The 10,141-nt window shown below is 56.6% G+C and overlaps 1 pseudogene; it reads left to right on the top strand.

Annotated features, from left to right (window-relative positions):
- The first annotated feature begins 478 nt into the window (after nucleotides 1–478).
- Nucleotides 479–9,663, top strand: LOC118700971 (class II histocompatibility antigen, B-L beta chain-like; annotated as a pseudogene).
- Nucleotides 9,664–10,141: the final 478 nt, after the last annotated feature.

Genomic DNA, 10,141 nt, shown 5'->3' with positions numbered 1-10,141 from the left:
AATAAATTCCCTCCGTGTGCCCAGGCCGGGTCTGTTGTGCCCGTGCGGGATTTGCTGAGGGATCTCTCCCGGTCCTTGTCCCCAGCCAGGAACCCTCGGTTCCATTTTCTGTCCCTGTGCGGCTGCGGGGGCAGGGACAGAGCGGCTCTGGGGGTGCCTGGCATCGGGCCAGCGTCACCGCTCGCCACGGGCACCGCTGAGATCCCGCGCCCCTGGGCACGCCTTGCTGGGCTCACCTGAGCTCCCACCTGCCCAGCGCCCCAAGGTTCCCCCTCCCCAAAAAACCCCCAGCCCGAGGCTGCAGAGTCCCGGAAAGGCCTCAGCCAATGGCAGCGCAGGCAGGAGGCGGAGCAGCCAATGAGAGCTCGGGGCGTTGTATTGCGTCATCGGTTGCCGGGCAGAGCCAGTGGCCGATCGCTGCCCCAAAGTGGCGGCAGCCAATGAGAGCGCGCGGCGCTGCCGAGCCCGCCCTGCTCCGGACTGGTGCTCCCAGCGCAGCGCGGCTGCTTTGGGGCTGCTGCTCCCTGCCCGGCCCCGGCCATGGGGCGAGGGGCGGCAGCTGGGGCCCTACTGGTGGCACTGGTGGTGCTGGGAGCCCCCCCCGGCTGCGGGCGCGGAGCTCACGGGTGAGCGGGGGGCGGGAGGCTCTGGGACAGGGGGGGAGAAGGGGGAAAAGGGGGCGAAGGGGGTAGCCCGGAATGGAGGGGGAGGAGGAGGGGACCCCCCAAAGGGAGAGCGGGAGGGGCTGAGGGATGGGGGGAGGGGAGGGAGGGGTGGGAGATGGTGGGGAAGGGGAGAAAAGGGGAGGGAGGGACCCCAAAACCGAGCGGGAGGGGGCTGGGGATTGGGGGATTCGTGGGAAAATGGGGAAATGGGACTCCAGAAGTGATTTGGGAACGGCCGGAGGTGGGAGGGGAGAGGATGTGGAAGGGGAAAGGGGGGAAGGGTGGCAAAGAGGAAGCGGCAGCGCGGGCAGGAGGGTCCCGTGGCGGCCGTGGGGCACAGAGGGTGCGGAGTAGGGATCCGGGGTGGGCCCTGGAGCTCTGGAGGTGTTGTTGGGACGCTGGGGGGACATCCCTGAGCTGTGTGCTGCACTCACAGGGGTGTTCCAGTGGATGCATAAGGCCGATTGTCTCTTCATTAACGGCACGGAGAAGGTAAGGTTGGTGGTGAGGTTCATCTGCAACCGGGAGCAGTTCCTGATGTTCGACAGCGACGTGGGGCACTTTGTGGGGTTCACCCCCTTAGGGGAGAAGAATGCCAAGATGTGGAACAGCGACCCAGCTATAATGGAGTTCGTGCGGGCTCACGTGGACAGGTGCCGGCACAACTACGAGATTGTTGCCTCGATCACCGTGGAGCGCCGAGGTGAGCGCGGGGCAGAGCGTGTCCCTTCGGGCCCTGCCCTGCCAATGACCCTGGAGCCCCTCAAAACCTCCCTGGGAATCGCCCCAGAGCCCTCAGCCCTCTTTGTACCCATCACCGGGTCCTCCTGTCCTTTCCCAGTCCCTCCCAGTCCCTCCCAGTGCCCCCCGCGCGTCCATGTCATCGACCCGTAAAGCTGACGCTTTCCAGCCAATCAGATCGCGTCTTTCTAATGACTCATCCGTTGCCAGGCAGACCCGCAGCGCCCAGTGCTCCGCGCTGGGCTCGGCCTCGCAGTGCCGTGCTCTTCATTCCCAGTTCCGGCCAATGCCACCAAAATCCCTCCCAGTGCCATCCCAGTCCCTCCCAGACCATTCCCAGTCGCTCCCATTGTGTTCGCAGTCCCTCCCAGTCCTTCTCAGTCCCACTCACCTCCTCCAAGTCGATTCCCAGTCTGTTCCCAGTTCACTCTCAGAACTCTACCCTCTCTCCCAGTGCCCCCCCATTCCCTCCCATCTCTCTCAGAGTCACCCAAGTCCCTCCCAGTCCGTTCCCCGTCCCTCCCCAGCCCAGCCCAGCCCAGCCCTCCCCTCTCTCTCCCAGTGCCCCCCAGCTGATCCCAGTGTGTCCCCGCTCTCTCTCTCTCTCCCCCAGTGCCCCCCAGCGTGTCCATCTCGCTAGTGCCCCCCTCGAGCTCCCAGCCGGGCCCCGGCCGCCTGCTCTGCTCCATGATGGATTTCTACCCTGCTGCCATCCAGGTGAGCTGGTTCCAGGGCCAGCAGGAGCTCTCGGAGCACGTGGTGGCCACCGACGTGGTCCCCAACGGGGACTGGACCTACCAGCTGCTGGTGCTGCTGGAAACCCCGCCCCGGCGCGGGCTCACCTACAGCTGCCAGGTGGAGCACGTCAGCCTGGAGCAGCCCCTGAGCCGGCACTGGGATACGGGGGAGCCCCTGGGGGCGCTGGCAGAGCCACTGGGCTGTGCTGGGAGCCACTGGGAGGGAGCTGGAGAGAGCCGGGCTGGGACTGGGAGAGGGGCTGGGGGCTGGGCAAGGGCTGGGAAGGGGTTTGGGGGATGCTGGGGAGGGTGGGATGGGGTTGGGGGGTCCTGGTGGGCACTGGGAGGGAGTTTGGGGGTGCTGGATGTGACTGGGAGGGAGTTTGGGGGTGCTGGATGTGACTGTGAGGGAGTTTGGGGTTGCTGCGTGTGACTGGAAGGGATCGCAGTGAGCCCGGAGGGGCTGGAAGGAGATCGGCCATGGCAAAGCGGGGCTCGCCATGAGCTCGGTTGTGCTGGGCACAGACTGGGAGGGCTCTGGCTGAGTCCTGCTGGGGCTGCCAAGGGACTGCGAGAGGCTTTGGGGCTTCTGGGGCGCTGGGGACAACTGGGAGGGGGCTGTGGGATCCTCAGAGGGGCGGGAGGGGCTTTGGTGGCTCCTGGCCAGGACAAAAAGGGATCGGGGGGAGGTTTCATGGGCTCCTGGCTGGGCTGGAGGCCACAGGGAGGGCGCTGGGAGGGGCTGGGGGTGTCCGTGAGAGGTTTTGGGGGTGCTGAGCCCTGCGGACCCCCCAGAGATGCCGCCGGACGCCGCCCGCAGCAAGATGCTGACGGGCATCGGGGGCTTCGTCTTGGGCTTCGTCTTCCTGGCGCTGGGGCTCGGCTTCTACGTGCGCAAGGTCAGGGCGGGTGCCGGGGGGTGGCGTCCCGGCCGTGGCGGAGCGTGTGCGCTCCCGCCGGGGCCCCCAGCCCGGTGTCACCCCCTTTTCTCTGCCCACAGAGCTCCTGAGCCGGCGGCGGCCGCAGCCCCTCCCCGTGGGCTCGGGCCCGGCCGGGACCCCCCGCTCCGTCCCCGCTCCGCTGATTTTGGGGGGGTCCCGTGTTCCCCCCAGCCCCTGAGGAGAGGAGCAGAAACCAGAGAAGCAGCGGAGATCCTCTGGCCTTCACCCAGGTGTCCACGCGGGGAGCCAGGAAGATGTGGAGCCCCCAGCCAGGTGTGTTCCCAACGCGGGGGGCTCTGACCCTGGGGGTCAGCCGGGATTATCCAGCGTGGATCGTCCAAAGGGGGGTGGACCTGGAGCGGGGCACGGAGCTCTTCCCGCACCGGGGCACGGCGGGATCCACGGGCATCGACCTCTCCCTCATCAAAGGACAGCTTTCAGTTACAGTGGTTAGGACAACTAGTTATTTATGGGAGTTAGCACTGGTAGTTAGTTATGGTAGTTAGCACTGCCTATTTGTTATGGCAGTTTTTCGAATACAAACTCTCTCAAACCTCAACTCCCCTGACGTGTCCCTTCCCTCTCCCGCCGTGACTCAGCTGCCCGGAGCAATGTGAGGGGAGAGCGGGCCCAGCCTGGCCCAGAGCTGAGCCCCAGCAGAGCCCTGGCAGAGCCCAGAGCAGCCTCGGCACCTGCAGAGTCAGCCTGGAAGGAGGCGCTTGGAGCCTTCTCGGCTGCACCCGGCTCTTGGTTACAAACTGTGTGTGCTGGAAAATGCCACCGGCTCTGCAGGAGGGCAGAAGGGGCCTGGGGAAGGCCCAGGTGCTCCATGCAAGGGAAAAACCTGCCCTGGGTTTGTTATAAATAACTAGGTAGTGTTGGCTTTTGCTATTATGTATTGACTTCTGCAAAATATTCTTAATCACAACAATTTTGATAGAGTACAGTTTGTAATCACTTTTCACTGCTGTTGCTACAGTATAATTTGTCAGCTTTTTGTGGCCAATGCCTGGCCCCTGTGTAGCTCATATCCTCAGAACATCATTTATGGATGATATTTGAGTTTGTGGACAGTGTGAAAAACATACATTATAGTTTTGGCTTTTGCAAAATATTCAAGTGGATGCCATGTGTTGTGCATTAGAATGTTAACTTTTGCAGAAGTAGCTGTAGTTGTGAAATAATAACTAATGCTTTTATTTTTGTAACTAACTGACAATAATAACTCAGAGATATTTCTGAAAGAGCTAATGTTCATTTAAAGTACTTGTGGAAATAGCTAAAAGCGTCTGCATGGTCAGATAACATTTAAGGAAGGGATGTGATGAGGCCCCTGCCACTGACCCTTCCACTGTCAATAACTGTCACCTGCTGAAACCACAGAACAGGGGCCCTTGTGAGGCAGTGACACACAACCCTCAAAACAGCAATCCAGGATTCCTGCACGTGCTCTAAAAAGGCGAGTTGGGGGTCAAACCAACCTAAAGAATTCCTGGAACAAGTAAACGAGTTCAAAGAAATGTTTGAATATGTATAATCATTATGAATATGTATTTGAACAATACAATGGAGAAACTAGACAAGAAGAGTTGCTGTGGTTAACCGGTGTGCCTCTGGCCATCGCCAACACCCAGCACTGTTACTGATTTGTCCCTTATTATTCCTAATTAAACTTTCAAAAATTCTAAAGAGTGAGGCTCATTTCTCACAAAACCCAAGGTGCTCACCCCTTGTTCTTCCCCCAAAGCCAGGATTTGTCAATCCTAAAATTTTTCTGGATGGAGGAGAAGGAGGCTACGAGGAAAAGGAAGATGCACTGGTGTGGAGGCCCATGGGAGTCTCAATCTCCCACCCGTGGAGGACTGGTCCCCAATAAGAAGAATAGATTTCAAGGTTATGGTGAGAAGCTTGCTTCTCCCACAGATCTTTGCAGGCACATGCTGATTTATGGAAAGTTATGTTACCCCATTGGCCCGTTGGCCTAATTACCCTAGTTCACCCCCTGTTACCCATCTTTGGTTAGTCCCTCGAATGTTCTCCCTCTCTGTCCCTCCATTGGCCCCAGTTTACTGCATTCCTCTGCCCCTGTTTCCCTATTAGCTGACCCGACCCTTAACCCCTCCTTTGCACCATTTTCCCCCATATCCATTGGACCCTGACCCTCAGCTCCACCCTCACTACCTCATATAAAAGCCCCCTGTGCCCTCGGCTTGCACCCTGTCTTTGTCCCTGGACCCTGTTCAGCTCTGTCCCCTGTTCCTGTACCAATAAACCCAGTTTGCTGAGATCATACCCAGACCCATCCTGCCGACTTTGTCAGCTTTATAAAGCAGCCGTGAGCTCCGGGCTCCTGAGTGCCGGACGCTCCAAGGGCCTCGGCAGCGCCAGGACGCTCCAGACTGGGACAGCCAGGCAGGGCAGGAGGAATCACTGCCCCTTTCCCCTCCCTGCTGCTCCATCTCCCAGCCCAGCATCGCTGCAGGACAGCCTCACTGCCAACGCCATCCTGCCAGGGATGGACTGGGGGGATCTCCTTCCCCTTCCCTCTGGCATGGAGGCAAATTCCATCTTCTCCTTGTCCACCCTCCTTCTTCTCCTCATTCTGTCCTTCATCCATCCACGTTCCTTTCCCATCTCCTTCCTCCCTTGTTCCTTCTTGTTCCTTCCTCTCCTCCTGCCTTTTCCTTTTCCCTTCTCCCTGTCTCTTCCTCTCCTTGTCCTTCCTCCCCCAGGCACTGAGCTGCAGACAGAGACCAGGGAGAACAAATCCCTGCCACAGAACCTCGTGGAAGAGGCCATTTGGAACAGCTCCACGGCGCAGGAATCCAACGGGGAGGAAAAGCCCCAGAGATCCCACAAGAGGAGGGGCTGCAAACCCAGCCTGGAGAGTTGTGAGGAGGTAAAACCCTCCCTGTGCCGGGAAGAGTGTGGGGAATGTGAGAAGAGCTTCAGGCAGAGCTCAGCCTATTCCTGGCTCCTCAAAAAACGGCAGTGCCAGATGCAGAGATCTACGGGGATGCAGAGATCCCCCCGCAGATCCGTGGGGATGCAGAGATCCCCCTGCAGATCCATGGGGATGCAGAGATCCCCCTGCAGATCCATGGGGTAGCAGAGATCCCCCTGCAGCCCCCGGAGCAGCCACGCTGGAGCACGGGGATGCCTCAGAGGAGGCTGTGCCCCCGTGGCCAGAGGGGCCCCGCTGGAGCAGCCTGTCCTGGCAGGACTGACCCCGGGGCACAGTGACCCACGCTGCAGCACTTGGAGGGGGGCTGTGCCCCGTGGGATGGACTCAGCTTGGAGAAGTTCCTGGAGAAGTCTCCGGTGGGAGAGAGCCCAGGGTGCAGCAGGGGAACGACTCCTGTCCCTGAGCAGAGGGAGAAGCCCCGGGGCATGAAGTGAGCACGGCCCCATTCCCTGTCTCCGGCACTGCCGGGGTAGGAGGTGCAGCTGGAAGGAGGGAGGAGTGGGGGAAGGCTGGATTTAAGGCTCTTCACTTACTTCTCATTATCCTGCTCTGAGGTTTTGGAGTTTTCTGCCAAAAATCCCTACCCTCCCCCACTCATCCACAGGAATTTGGGGTGGTTTTCCCTTTTTGGGGGAAATCAAAGCGATGCACTGCTGCTCCTAATTAGAGGTAGGAGAAGTGAGGCTCCAGGGCTTCCCAGTGAGCCAGTGCCACCGAAGCCGCAGTGCCGGGAAAGCCGTGGCGGGAGGTGCGGAGCAGTTTGTTTGTGTTTTCAGCTCAATCCCCTCGGGCCCGGGCCCGTTCCAGGGCTGTTCCTCATCTCCGGCTCTGCCCTCACGCAGCCCGGGGGGCCCTGAGAGCGCGGGGCGAGGCTGTGCCGTGTGCAGAGCCCGCCCCTGGCTGCGATTGGGCGATGGTGCCGTCAGTCGTGGTTCTGGCGCGCTGATTGGTGGGAGCGGGGCGGGGCAGGGCCCCGGTGGCGGCCTGAGGGCGGCCGTGGCTCGGCAGCGGCGCCATTGGCGGAGCGTCTGTGCGGGCCCGGGAGCGGCGGCAGCGGCCGGAGCGCGGTGAGGCGGCGGCGGAGCTGGGAGGCGGTCGCAGCGCAGGTGGGAGCCGCCCTGGGTTGTGCGGGGGCTCGGGGCTCGCTGCGGGCCTCGGGGGCGGCAGGGGGCTCAGGCGGGTTCGTTGTGCCGTGTCCGGCGCGTGTTGCCGCTGGCGTGAGAGCGCTGCGGGAGCGGCTGCCCGCGGTCTCCTTGCCGCCGCTGCCTCGGCAGGAGCCGCTGCCGGAGCAGCGCTGGCTCGGCCCGGTTGCTGTGGCTGGGACAGAGGCGGCTGCCCCGTGCCCGGGGCTGTGCGGGGAAATTGACGTGGCCGGAGGTTTCTGTGCCCAGAGGAGACAGAGGAGTCCTGTACAAGTGACTTTATTGCTGAGCAGAGGGAGAGGCCGTGGGGCATTTGCCGTGCGCTCTCTGCCATTGCTGTAGTTCGCAGCCTCCTTTTTATCCTCATTTTCCCGGCTCATCTCCCTCTCCCTTTGCCCACTGGCTGAGGTACTTGGAAGGTTCAGACTTCCACATCTGCCCACTGCATGTCCTCGTTAATGTGCATTCCCACTTTTGTATAACAGCCGATATTCACGGCTCTGTTAAGTCTTTGTTCTTCTGGAAGTTCAGGAAATTAGCGGGACTTTCTGTGAGCAGCAGTCCATGTTATTTAGTAACAATTATTGAAGCTGGTGGTTTCGCCCGTTACTTCCTGATCTACAAGTCCCTGGCCCCTCGCTCAGCTGCTGAATGAGCTGCACTCTCTAGGTGTGGAGCACGGTAAAAAGGTGAGAGTTGCTGTAGCACATCAGAGGAGAAACAGCATTCGTTTAACCCATGGACTGCCAGGGAGCCACAAAACCGTGACCCCTTCCCATCCTTTCCACGTTTGGGGTGGAACATGAGCTGCTTTCTTGTTTCCTTTGTTATCTGTTTCAGCACGTTTCCTTTGTCATCTATTGGCCAACAGCAGTTGGAGTAATTTAATTTTCCACAAACTCCTCTTTTTTCTACTAACAGATGATCTGATCCCATCCCATGGTGAAATGTTGTGTTCCTCATTTCAGTGGATTGCTCAGCAGGAAGGTCAGGAGCTGGAGCTGTCTGGTTGGTTATTCCGAGGACAGCTTGTAATCTAATGATGCCATTGAAATGAGAAATGGGTTCTGTGGCTCCTGATATGAATTGGTTTGGGTTCCCAGGGGCTGGTCCAAGGTGTTGTAGGATTTGTTCTGGTGGGCGTTGATGTTTTTCCCATTGTTTGCACTGCCTGAGGAGCCAGGGCTGCATCAATTGGCCGATTTTTTTGTAATTTAAACATCAAATACTTGGATTCCCAACTGATTTCTCTTAATTTCTGGTAGCAAAAAATCCCCAGTGCTCTAATATACCCTGTATATAATACTGACAGTGACAGCACATGTTGGAGTGGGCGGAGGGACGATTCCCCCCCATTTATTTATAGTGAAGTTTTCCCAACATTCTCCATTTGCCGTTTCCCTTTGCAGCTTCACCCGTTTCTGTTGCAGGGTCAGATATCCTCACCCTGGGCTCTGCCTTGAGCTGTGCAAATTCCATCAGTGCAAGCAGGCAGAGCTTGGGGTGAGGGCAGAGGGAATCAGCCCAATTCCTGCCCCAGGCAAGAGACCCAGGTCCATTGTCCAGGCTTTGCCCAGCAGTGTTCATTTGCATTTCTGAAGCTCCTCTGCAGGCTGCCTGGAATGAAGCTTCTCTTCCAGGGCAGCCATCCAGTGACTCACATGTGCCCTGCTCAGAATCTGTTTCTTTTTTTGCTTTTTTCCTTTTCTTTAGTTTAGGTTTTTGTTTTGGTTTTTTGGGTTTGTTTTTTTCTTTAAACAATGTTGAAACAATCTATTAACTATTTATGAAATAAATGGTCACCTTTAAAGCTCTTGTAATTTTTTCCAGAATTCAGCCTAAAGGTGAACATGGACAAACCCTGACCAAAACTTGATTCTCACACTTCTGTCCCAAACCTTCCTGACAAAATAAAGTGAGAAAGCATATTATGAAAATTTTTTCTTTTGTTGTAATTTTGTCACTGCAGCTGCAGGGAAAACAAAAACTCTCCAAGAATCTCTTTAGTGTTAGAGAGTCAAGGCATTGCTTGGTTCTGGCCAGGATGTGCAACAGAAATAATTTCTTTCACAAATACCCTGGCTGTGCAGAGAAAATCATTCCATGGCATGTGAGTTTTACTAGATTTTTCCTAAACTTTATGTAGTCTGAACCAATCTAAATCCCCTGCTTTAATGTTCATTGCTTCCAAGTTGTGTAAGTTTTTAGTATTTGGTTTCCTGTTGGACCCGGATTTCTTCCCCTCTGCTGTGAATTCGGTCCACACTCCTGGATTTCCTTGTCAGCCTTTTCCAGACCAGGTGTCTCCAGCTGTGCCGGGGGCAGTGTCTGGGGTAGCTGTTGGTTGCTGTTTGCTGCTGGGCGTTGATGTTTTGTTGCTGGTCGTTATCTCTGTAGGTGTCTGTTAAAAACGCCAATCACTTGTTTCCAAAATTGTAAAAGTTTAATAGTAATAAAATGGTTCTAAAAATAGTAATACAATTGGAGTAATAATAATTTGGACAAACTGAATTAGGACAATATGAGACAATAAAGACAAAGTGTTAGGGATGACCGGGTACCTTTTTCTGGGCAGCAGGAGCCCGAAAAAGGACACCGGAAAAAGGACACCCGTTAACAAAAGATTAACCCTTAAAAACAATAGCCTGTTGCATATTCATACACTTCATACATGATGCATAAATTCCATTCAAATACAGGATTCTGTCTGGTCATCATCAACTTCTTCTTCCAAATCCTAATAGCACCTTCGAGGCAGGACGAAGTTGGTTTCTTCTGATAAGAGGGCCATAAATTCTTCTTCTCTGAAAGATTTAGGTGTCCTGTGGCTGCTATCTCACTGCGAGTCCTTTCTTTTTAAAAAAAGTATCCTACATAGCATTGTTTCTATTTTAACAATTTTTTTATAACTTAAAACTATATTTAATGCAGTACTTAAGAAAACTAATAC

Source organism: Molothrus ater, chromosome 33 (genome assembly GCF_012460135.2).
Source record: "Molothrus ater isolate BHLD 08-10-18 breed brown headed cowbird chromosome 33, BPBGC_Mater_1.1, whole genome shotgun sequence".
NCBI classification, from domain to species: Eukaryota; Metazoa; Chordata; class Aves; order Passeriformes; family Icteridae; genus Molothrus; species Molothrus ater.
Note: the sequence above shows the minus strand (reverse complement) of the source record. Positions and strands in the feature narration are given on the sequence as shown.